The sequence below is a fragment of the Dasypus novemcinctus genome, unplaced genomic scaffold (genome assembly GCF_030445035.2).
Source record: "Dasypus novemcinctus isolate mDasNov1 unplaced genomic scaffold, mDasNov1.1.hap2 scaffold_106, whole genome shotgun sequence".
Taxonomy (NCBI): Eukaryota; Metazoa; Chordata; class Mammalia; order Cingulata; family Dasypodidae; genus Dasypus; species Dasypus novemcinctus.
Window position 1 is genome coordinate 1442213 of NW_026688145.1, and position 12489 is coordinate 1454701.

The following is a 12489-nucleotide window of genomic DNA, read 5'->3' on the forward strand; positions in this document are numbered from 1 at the left end:
TCTATTCATGTCACTGTTCTCAGTTATTCTGGGGTATATACCCAAGTAGTAGTGTTGCAGGGGCATGTGGCAAATCTATATTCAATTTCTTTATTTATTTTATTTATTTTTTATTTTCTTTTTTTTTTTAATTTTTTTATTTTTTATTGACTTTGTAATAATATTGCATTAAAAATATATATGTGAGGTCCCATTCAACCCCACCCCCCCAACCCCCTCTCCCCCCCAACAACACTCGTTCTATTTTTTATTTTCTATCAAATTGTCTTTTTTAAAAGATACATAGATCACAAAAAAATGTTACATTAAAAAGTATAAGAGTTTCCCACATACCCTACACCCCACCCACCCTCTCTTCCCACATCAACAACCTTTTTCATCCTTGTGGCACATCCATTGTATTTTGTTAATACCTTTTGGGGCACTGCTACACTGCATGGATTATAGATTACATTGTAGTTTACACTATCCCCCAGTACATTCATGGAGTTATGGCAGGATCTATAACATCCTACATCTGTGTCTGCCATATCATTTAGGATAACTCAAAGTCCCCAAAATGCCCCCACAACACGTCTCTTCTTCCCTCTTCTTGCCCTCAGCAACTACTGTGGCCACTGTCTCCACATCAATGATAAAATTTCTTCCATTGCTAGAGTCACTGTAGGTCTATAGTAGAATATAAGAGAGCTCACTCTAATCCATATTTTATTGCTCCATCCTATGGACCCTGGGTTGGTAATGTCCACTCCACCTCTACATCGAGAGGAGGCTTAGATACACATGGTTGAAGGATGGGATTTTCCTGCTTGGAGTTGTAGGCACTCTCGGTTCCCTAGTGTGGTGGTTGACCATCTTCACCTCCCTGTTATTCAGCTTCTTTAGGAACTGCTAAACAATCCTCCACAGTGGCTGTACCATTCTGTGTTCTTATCAACAGTGAGTAAGTGTTGCGGTCTCTCCACACCCTCTCCAACACCTGTAGTTCTCTGACTTTTTAATAGTGGCCATTGTGATAACTGTGAAATTCTATCTTGCTGTTTCGATATGCATTTCCCTAATTATTAATGAGGTCGAATATTTTTTCATGTGTTTTTTTCCATTTATGTTTCTTCTTTGGACAAATGCCTATTCATGTCTTTTGCCCATTTTTAAATTGGGTAATTTGTCTTTTTATTGTTGAGTTGTAGCATATCTCTGTATATCCTGAATATTAAACCCTTATGAAACATGTAGATTTCTAAATATTTTCTCCCATTGAATCAGCTGCCTTTTTACCCTTTTCACAAAGTCTGGGGAGGTGTAAAAGTTTCAAAATTTCAGAAGGTCCCATTTATCTAATTTTTCTTTTGTTGTTTGACTTTGGGTGTAAGGTCCAAGAAACTACCATGTACCACAAATTATTTAGATATGTCCCTACTTTTATTTCAAGTAGATTTATGGTATTTGCTTTTATATTTAGGTCTTTGATCCTTTTGAGTTTCTTCTTTTTTTTTTAAAGATTTATTTTCTTTCTTTCTCTCTCCCCCACCCCAATTGTTTGTTCTCTGTGTCCATTTGCTGCATGTTCTTTTTGTCTGCTTTTGTTGTTGTCAGTGGCACGGGAATCTGTGTAACTTTTTCTTGCATCATCTTGCTGCATCAGCTCTCCGTGTGCATGGCACCATTCTTGGGCAGGCTGCCACAAACTAAAGAGAAAAACTGCACCCAGAATAAATACTCTGGTTATCCACATTCCAAGACACCAACCAAAAATTACAATCCACATGAAGAAACAGGAAGATATGGCCCAGTTAAAGGAACAAGATAAGCCTCCAGATGACATAAAGGAGTTGAGACAACTAATCATAGATATTCCAACAAATCTCCTTAATAAATTCAATGAGATGGCTAAAGAGATTAAGGATATTAAGAAGACACTGGATGAGCGCAAAGAATTTGAACGCATACATAGAAAAGTAGCAGATCTTATGGGAATGAAAGGTACAATAAATGAAATTAAGAAAACATGGGAATCATATAATAGCAGATTTGAGGAGGCAGAAGAAAGGATTCATGAGCTTGGAGAAATGACCTATGGGAGCGAACATACAAAAGAACAGATGAAGGGAAAAGTGGAAAAAATAGAACAAGGTCTCAGGAACTAAATGACAGCAAAAGACATGCAAACATATGTGTGATGGGTGCCCCAGAAGGAGAAGAGAAGTGAAAAGCGGCAGAAGGAATATCTGAAGAAATAATGGAAGAAAATTTCCCAACCATATGGAAGGACAGAGATATCCATGGCCAAGAAGCACAATGTACTCCCACCTGAAAAAATACAAAAATAGACCAACTCCAAGACACATACTAATCAGAATGTCAAATGCCAAAGAGAGAGAATTCTGAGAACAGCAAGAGAAAATTAATGCATAACATATAAAAGATACCCAATAAGATTAAGTGCTGATTTTTCATCAGAAACCATAGAAGCAAGAAGACAGTGGTCTGATATATTTAAGATACTACAAGAGAAAAACTTCCAGCCAAGAATCTTATATCCAGCAAGACTGTCTTTCAAAAATGAGGGCGAGGTTACAATACTCACAGATAAACAGAAACTGAGAGAATTTCTAAGCAAGAGGCGAGATTTTCAGGAAATACTCAAGGGTGTGCTAGAGCCTGAAAAGAAAAGACAGGAGAGAGAGGCCTCGAAGAGGGTCTAGAAATGAAGATTATGTCAATAAAAGTAACTAAAAGTGTCAAAGAGTGGTGAAAATAAAATATGACAGATAAAACTCAAACCCTCAGGAATAAACTTAACCAACAATGTAAAGCACCTGTACTCAGAAAACTGCAACTCACTATTAAAAGAAAGAAAAAAAGGTCCAAGTAACTGGAAAAACATTCCATGCTCATGGATTGGAAGACTAAATATCATTAAGATGTGAATTCTACTCAAATTGATATACAGATTTAATGCAATCCCGATAAAAATTCCACCAGCATTGAAAAAAAATGGAAAACACATCATCTAATTTATTTGGAAGGGTAAGGGTCCTGAATAGCCAGAAAATCATAAAAAGAAAAAGTGAACCCCCATCTCCAGACTTTAAATCATATTACCTAGCTATAGTGGTAAAAACAGCATGGTACTGGCATAAAGACAGATATATAGACCAATGGAACCAAATTTATGGTTCAGAAACAGACCCTCATATGTATGGTCAAATGATTTTTGACTAGCCTGTCAAACCCACACAGCTCAGGCAGAACAGTCCATTCAACAAATGGTGCTGACATAATTGGATGTCTATAGCCAAAAGAAGGAAAGAGGACCCCTATCTCACACCTTATCCAAAAATTAACTCAAAATGGATAAAAAACCTAAAAGTAAAAAGCAAGACCCATAAAACTCCTTTCTCCAAAACCTGGTGGTCGGTGGTAGATACAGGAGATAAGAGGAGGACTGAGATGGGCTACTGATGTTTAATGTATGTAGAAGTTTTAATTAGCTTTACTGTGAAAGTGCGGAAATGTATAGAGTGGATGGTAACACATAGTGAATAACAGCTAGTTTATAAAAGGGGATGTGGCTAAAAATGGTAGTCTAGGTATGCAAATGCCAATTGACAGAATGTTAGAGAGTAATCTAGGAACCGAAAAGCACAGTAAACCAAGAGATGGATGAGAATTGTGGTTTTTTGTACTGTGCGTGATTGTTGTGCACGTTTACAGCTTCTGTCATAAAAAATATATTTAAAAAATAATGATAGGGTGAGTTGGAGGAAAACACATCAAATGTAAGGTGAGGGCTATGATCAGTAGTAAGATTTTGACAATATTCTTTCATAATTTGTAACGAATATTGCAAGACAATGCAAGGTATTGGTGGAGGGTAGATGTATGGGACCCCTGTATGATATTATGCATGTTTGCTTTGTAAGTTCACAACTTCTACTATACACTTAATTGTTTATGTATGTTCATATGTAAATGGTATAGAGATAATAATAATAGGGCCAGTTGGGGGAAAATACTTTGGTTAGTAGTAATGTTTTGACAATGCTCTTTAATCATTATTTAAAAAGGTTTAACAACAATGCAAGTTATTGGTGGTAGGGTGAGTTATGAGAGGCCTATATGATTTTATAGGTGATTGTTTTATAAGTTCACAACTATTATTATACACTTATTGCTTATGTATGTGTATGAGTGATATATTTCAATAAATTAATTAAAAATATATATATATATATATATAAGAGCTCCCGAGGCAGCTTGCACCCTAGAGTAGGATGGGCACTAGCCTCTGCGGCTTGGCTTTTAGCTTCCCTGAGAGGTGGTGTAGGTTCCCCCAGCTTCCCCCCTGCCAGAGCTGGGCCTGGGGCTTAGGCTAGTCCTGCAATCTGGCCTGGGTGGAAAGAAGCTGGTCCTTACAAGAACTGTGATTTTCAGTCAGCCCCCCGCTTCCCCTTGTGCCCAGAGTGGAGTCGAAATCGTGGCCACCAGCTTCCCTCTGATTTGGACATGCTCAAAGTTTAGTTCTACTTAGGATTCTATTGCAGCCTGCTGAATCCACTAATCAGTAGCTGAAGTCAGTGTCACGACGTGTCTTCCTTCTCTTCTTTTTTGAGGGAAAATGGAGCATGCAGCTCCAACCACGGAATAGCTCCCAAGGCAGCTTCTCCATTATATTTTTTATTTCATTTATTGCACCTTGCATTCCATAACACCTGTTATTTTTCTTTGCATGCTTTCAAATTCTTGTGCGTCCCCCCCAACCCCCAGTGTCTTCTTAATATCCTTTATTTCTTTAGCCTTTTCACTGAATTTGTTAAGGAGATTTGTTTGAATATCTGTGATTAATTGTCTCAAACACTGTATGCTGCCTGGAGGTTTGATTTGTTCCTGTGACTGGGCTATATATCCTGTTTCTTAGTATGGCCTGTAATTTTTTGCTAGTGTCTTGTCATCTGATATTCTTGGTGTTTTTATTCTGGGCTCAATTTCACTCTTTAGACTTCCTTTTTGATTGGGTTTGTTCTAAAGCTCCTCTTTGACACTTATTTAAACTTATTTTAAGACTTTGTAATAGCTCATATTTAACCAATCAAATTTTTTTCTGCTGGTATTCTTCTGTTTCTTGCCCTTTCTACCCTGACAGTGGTGAAGTTGGCACCAAGAGTGCAAGTGGTAATCTGAGCCATGCAGGCTGAAACTGCTCATATTGCCCCAGTAACTAAAAAGGTTTTGCCCCCATTTCTCTTGTGCAAGAGATAAGGTAAGAACTTAGGGTGTGGTCGCTATTCTAAACTATGCAGGCTGAAAGTGCCTGCAGTTGCCCAGGGAGACTGTTGAAGCTCCACCCAAATTTCTCCACCGCTGGGGGCAGTAATGGCGCCAGAGGTGTGGGCAGTAATCTATGCTACCTGCTATGTGAGCTGAAACTGTCTGTAGTTGCCAGAAGGGACTGGTGAAGCACCACCCACTTCCCTCCTCTGTCAGGAGTGGGATTGGAGCATAGACTTGGGCAATAATCTTACCTAGATGGAAGGAATCTGATCCCTACCAAACAGTAAGTCACTATGACTTTCAATCAGCTCCCCTTTGACTTCTGCCAGGGATGGAATTAAAATGAATGTTTCCTGCTTCTTTCTGACCTGGACAGGTTCAAACTTTAGGTTTACTTAGAATTGGACTCTAGCCAACTAAACTTGTTAATCAATATCTGAAGTCAGTGCCCCACCATCTCCTCGTACCCTGTTGTTGAGAAATGGAGTTTCCAGCTCCATCCAGGGAGTGGCTCCCAAGGTGGCCACCAGTGGCAATGGGCACAGGCCTCCACAGTGTGAAGTGGGCTACTAATAAATCTTCACCACAGATGGCCAGCCTTATCCTTCAGTTCTTCCAATGATGTTACACAGTTCTCTGCCTGTCTCCTGGGCCCCACCAATCAGGGGGTTCAGATAGATCCTTTCAGATTACTTGTAGGGCAAGCTGACTCTTAGAGATTCCCTACTCTGCCACTGTCTTGCCTGTCTCTCTTGAATGCATCTTTTGAAGAATTAGGAAAATAAAATTATTTGGGAGGTTATGGAAGTGTGTGGCATGAGGGAGTACATATCCCATCCTCACTGCAGAGGTCTTTGCCCTTGTGAGATCCACTGTCCAAACCTGAGCTCCATCAGAAGGTCTGTTCAAGCCCCTCCCTCCCTAGCACCAGCGCCTATACTTCTCTCATGTCTCCTACCCTCTCTTCCAAAACCCCTAACAACATATGACAGCATAGGCTCACCTCAGGTTCCCAGTGTTAATTCCTTCTTTACCAAAACTGATCTTCTACTGTAATTCTTAGTTGTGCATTCTTTTCCCATTCTTCCCTTAACTCCTTCTCTGATGTTCCCCTCTGCTGTCCTCCAGTGATCCAGCCCTGCTTCCATTCCCATCAGCTTGTTTCCACAAACCTTCGATGAGGTTTTTGTGTCATGGTCGTCTGAGGTTTGTAGAATCAAAGCCTTCAAGCATGAACACCAATTTTCTACCTTCAAAATTTCTAATCTTCTAAATTAGAAATTTCCTAAATTTCTACCTTCTAATTTCTAAATTTGGAGTTCAGAAATAGAGCCTAATGTCTATAGACATGATTTTTTAGAAGACTTAAGTTCACAAAAATTGGGGAAGAATAGTCTTTAACAAATCTGAGAGAAACTGGCTATTCATAGGCAAAAGAAAGAAGGGCACACCTGTCTCACCCCATAGTCAAAAATTAATTCGAAATGCTTAAAAAACCTAAATATAAGAACCAGGACTATACAAACAACAAGGAAAAAAAATAAGGAAGCATCTTCAGATCATTATGTTAGGCAATGGTTTCTTAGACTCGACACCTAAAGCACAAGCAACAAAAGAAGGAATAGCTAAATGGGATCTTATAAAAATTAAAAATTTTGTGCATCAAAGGACCTTATCATGAAAGTAAAAAAGAAAACCCACTCAGAGTGAGAAAGTATTTGGAAAGCACATATCCAGTAAGAGTTTAATACTCAAATTACCTAAAGAAATCCTACAATTCTGAAATGAAAAGATGGCAAACAACCTATTTAAAAATGGGCAAAAGTCTTGGATAGACATTTCTCCAAAGAAGATACATAAATGGCCCTAAAGCTCATGAAAAGATCCTAGAAATCATTAGCTATTAAGGAAATGCAAATCAGAACCACAATCTGATACCATTTCACACCCACTAAAATGACAACTATTAAAAAACCCGGGCAGTTACAAGGCTTGGAGAGGATACGGATAAGCAGGAACATTCGCTCATTTTTGGTGGCCATAAAAAGCAGTGGCAGTTGCTGTGGAAGGCTGACAGTCGCTCAGAAAGTTAAGAATGGAATTACCATATGAACCAGTAATCCCACCAGGATGGAACCAGATTCTGAAAACAGTTCCCACTCTAAGCCTCAGGCTTGTTTGCATTTGCTCCACAGCTTTGAAGAACTGTCCATGGTGCTGGTCTTCTCTGGTTGAAGTTCCTTTAGACTCACATGCTGAGAGTCTGAGTCACCATTTTAACTTTTTTTTTGTTGTTAGAAAATAAAATATTTTATTTAAACCTCATTACTCCAACACTGATGCTCTAACTTTCTTTCAGAAGATGAAATTTTCTGATCTATATCTTTTTCCTTTTCCCTGACAAATTTTGAAGGTTTCTTTTAGGACGTGGCAGTTAGCAATAGGCTTCTACATTTTTTTTTTTAACTAGGAAAGTATTTATTCTTAAGATTTAATGCATAATTTCTTTTCTTTTTTTTTAAAATTTATTTGTTTATTTAATTACCCCCCCTCCCCCGCCCCCCCGGTTGTCTGTTCTCTGTGTCTGTTTGCTGCGTCTTGTTTCTTTGTCTGCTTCTGTTGTCGTCAGCAGCACGGGAAGTGTGGGCGGCGCCATTCCTGGGCAGGCTGCACTTTCTTTCGCGCTGGGCGGCTCTCCTTACGGGCGCACTCCTTACGCGTGGGGCTCCCCTACGCGGGGGACACCCCTACGCGGGGGACACCCCTGCAGTGGCAGGGCACTCCTTGAGCGTGTCAGCACTGCGCATGGGCCAGCTCCACACGGGTCAAGGAGGCCCGGGGTTTGAACCGCGGACCTCCCATGTGGTAGACGGACGCCCTAACCACTGGGCCAAGTCTGTTTCCCCATAATTTCTTTAAATGCAAAGAACTTCAATATGCAGTGTTGAAAATTTTAAACATATTATATTACAAGTAATCCTTTTCTTACTTGCGTGACTTCTCAGGATTTTTTCCTGTAACTCTATCATTGTTTTTATATAGGTAATCTTTTTTGTTTAACTTTCTTTCAATTCTTTCAAAACTGATACAGGTTGAACATAATTTGCCTAGATAATTTTTTTTTAAAAGATTTATTTATTTATTTATTTATTTCTCTCCCCTTTCCCCCCATCCCGGTTGTCTGTTCTCTGTGTCTATTTGCTGCATCTTTGTCCGCTTCTGTTGTTGTCAGCGGCACGGGAATCTGTGTTTCTTTTTGTTGCGTCATCTTGTTGTGTCAGTTCTCCGTGTGTGCGGCACTATTCCTGGGCAGGCTGCACTTTCTTTCACGCTGGGTGGCTCTCCTTACGGGGTGCACTCCTTGCGCGTGGGGCTCCCCTACGCAGGGGACACCCCTGCGTGGCAGGGCACTCCTTGTGTGCATCAGCACTGCCCATGGGCCAGCTCCACACGGGTCAAGGAGGCCTGGGGTTTGAACCGCGGACCTCCCATATAGTAGACGCCCTAACCACTGGGCCAAGTCTGCCGCCCCCTAGATAATTTTTTAAAGTATATTTTTTACTTACTTTTAAGAGATACATAGATCACACAAAATGTTAATTACGAAATATAGGGGGTTCCCAAATGCCCCACTCCCCACACCCCCCACTTTTCCCGCATCAAGAACTTCTTTCATTAGTGTGGTACATGCATTGCAGCGGTCGAATACATTTTGAAGCACTGCTACACAGCATGGGCTGTTATTTACAGTGTAGTTTACACTCTCTTCCTGTACATTCAGTGCGTTATGGCAGGATATATAATGTCCAGCATCTGTCCCTGCAATATCATTCAGGACATCTCCAAGTTCTGAAAATGCCTCCATATCACATCTCCTTTTTCCCTCTCCCTGCCTTCAGTAACTACAGAGGCCACTGTGTCCACATCTATGATATAATTGCTTCCATTGCTAGAGTCACAATAATTCTATGGTAAAATACCAGTTAGTACACTCTAGTCCATATCTTATTCCTCTTATCGTGAGGACCCTGGGATGGCTGTGCCTACTCCTCCTTCACTTAATTGAGTAGGGACTTCTTTCCCACATGGCTGGTGGATGTGACTCTCATGCCCACAGCTGTAGACTCTCTCGGTTCCTTTGTGTGGTGGTTGTCCTTTCTCACCTCCCCATCAGCTGACCTGGGTAAGCCCAATGAACTGCAGTGTAGGTGCTGCAACACCACTGAGGCTCAGGGCCCAGCTGGTACATGGATGGCCCAGAGATCCAAGTCTCCTGGGCATAGAGGAATCCCAGCACCAACCACAGGTTCAATAAAGGGACAGAAGAGGCATGTGTGGAAAGTCATATCTGAGTTCAACTCCATCACACATAGGAGGACAAATTCCAAATTAGGGCCCACCATTAAGGCACTGAACTCTGGAGCTATCTGCCATGACCATAGGACCAGGGTGTCTCCATAGCCCTCAGGAGCACCACTACCTGGGGTTGTCCTGTACCTCCTTTGGCTGTCTATGAGATCCTGCCAAGACGTGCATAAGCACAACCCCTCTTATGACCTCCCGATTCATTTTGAAGTCTCTTAGCCATATGAACTCATTTGTCTCTACCATTTCCACCTTTTATTCTAGGTCTTTTTCCAGTTTCATCACCAGCGGTGCTTGGTTGTGATTCCTCGGTGCCAGGGAGCCTCATCCCCGGGAGTTATGTCCTATGCTTGGGGGAAGGTAATGCATTTATATGCTGTTTGGTCAGAGAATGGCCATACTGGAGCATCATGGAGACATTCCAGAGGTAACTCTTAGGCACCCTGCAACAATAGGCCAAGTTGAAATTTCAAGCACAACAGGCTCAAAAGCATAGTCATCAGTATCAAGGTCCCATCATTGGACCATCCTTCTACAATGGTCATTGCCCTTGCACTTGGGGGATTCTTGGTGTTCCATTGGGGAATGTGGCAGAGCTCCCCAGATGAGAACCCAGCCCTCCGACCCTTGTCTTGTGAAGCTCTACCCACTACAGCAATACCCCATACACCCTATATGAATGCCAAGGTGAACTCCCTCCCATACATCCCCCATCAATGACACCCCACACCAGTGCTCCTCCCCTCCCATCGTTGCATCCTCTGTGATCCAAAACTTCTTTAAAAATGAAGCCTAACATATTGCCAAATTCAACTAATAGAAAAATGAAATAGTAATGATTAGTTTGAACATTAGAAAGAAAATACATATTAATTTAAAAAACTAAAAAAAGTTTAAAAATTGGGGTATTAAAAAGTTAAAAACACTACAAAAATTTTTTTTGATGTTTTGCCTTTCATCACTATAATAGATAGGTGTTGTCCTGTATGTACAGTGGCAAGGCCATCTCTTCCATTTCTTCCTCAGTGTCTTACCACATTTTTATATTTTTTTTCATTATGTCTTCAAAGAAGTTTTAGGTCACAGTAAAGTCACATACAGAATACAAGGGACTCCCATATACTCAACATCCTCCCCGATTTCCCCCTTCCCCACCAATGATCTTCTTACATGCGGATGTTACATTTACTACAGCTGATGTGTAAATATTGAAACATAGCTACTAACCAAGGTCAGTAGTTTACATTATGATTTGCATTTTGGACCACACATTTTTTTAATAAGTTTTTAGTGAAATTTAACATGGCCTGTATCCATCATTGCAGGACCATGCAGAACACTTCCATTGTCCCCCAGCTGCCCCTCTTCCATCTATTCTATTCATCTCTGCCCCTCACCTTGGGGCTCACAGTGACAACCAAGCTTCACTGCTTGAAGGACAGGATTCATAGATACTTGCAACAATGCTGAGAGTGCTTTGACACACTGGACTGTCCTCCCCCTTTAGGAGCCACCCATGCTCTTGAGAGACACCCTCCCCTCTGTTTGAGAACATCAGGCGTCCCCAAGATGGGGGTACAACACCTTCCCACGCATTGTATGGCTCTGATATAACACACTGTGACAAGATGAGCGCTCACACGCTCCCTAGAAGCCAGCTCCAGGTGCATCCTGTGCCAGATGCTCTCCATCCAACCCCCTGAACCAGTAACCCCTCCTTGTTATGTTGCCAAAAGGGTTTTCTCAGCATTGTAGTTTCAACCACATACCTGCCAATTCCCTGTGTTCACCTGTTCGCTCCCCCAACATTTTCCCCTTCCTCCTTCTGATCCATCTGCCCCAACATAGATCCTGTCAAGCTTGCACTGTCCAACCCAGTAGTATCCTTACACCCCTGTCGCGTCCCTTCACTGAACCACTCAATTCCACTTTATCATAGATTTCGTCTGTGTAGGTGTTTTCTCACAACCTTCTTCTCCCTTTATATTTTCTGTAAGCCTTTCTTCCAGACTCTAGCTCTCTGAGTCGGCTCGGTTTGCTTAATTCATGTCAGAGAGGTCATGTAATATTTATCCTTTAATATGTGGCTTGCTTCGCTCAACATAAGGTTCTCGAGATTCATCCATGTTATCCTGTGTGTTAATACTGTATTCCTTCTTACAACTGTACTCATTCCATTGTACGCATTCCTTTGTATGTGTATACCACGTTTTGTTTATTCATTCATCTGTTGAAGGGCATTTGGGTTGATTCCAACTCTTGGCAATAGTGAATAATGCCGCTACGAACATTGGTGTGCATGTATCGGTCATGTCCTTGTTTTCAGTTCTTCTGGGTATATACCCAGCAGTGAATAGCTGGGTCATGTGGCAGATCTGTAGTTAGTTTTTTGAGAAACGGCCACTCTGTCTTCCACAATGCCTGACCAGTCTACATTTCCACCAGCAGTGGATGAGGGTTCCCATTCCTCCACATCCTCTCCACCACTTGTGGTCCTCTGTTTTTTAATAGCTGCCAGTCTATTGGTGTAAGATGGTATCTCATTGTAGTTTTGATTTGCGTTTCTCTAATAGTTAGTGACGTTGAGTGTCTTTTCATGTGCTATTTAGCCATTTGTACTTTTTTGGAGAAGTGTCTGTTCAAATCTCTTGCCCATTTTTAAAACAGGTTGTTTGTCTCTCTGTTTTTCAGATGAAAGATTTCTTCACATATGCTGGGTATTAGGCTCCTATCAGATATATGGTTACCAAATGTTTTCTTTCATTGAGTAGGCTGTCTTTTCACTTTCTTCACAGACTCCTTTGAGGTGCAAAAGGTTTTAATTTTTGAGGAGGTCCCTTTCAACTATTT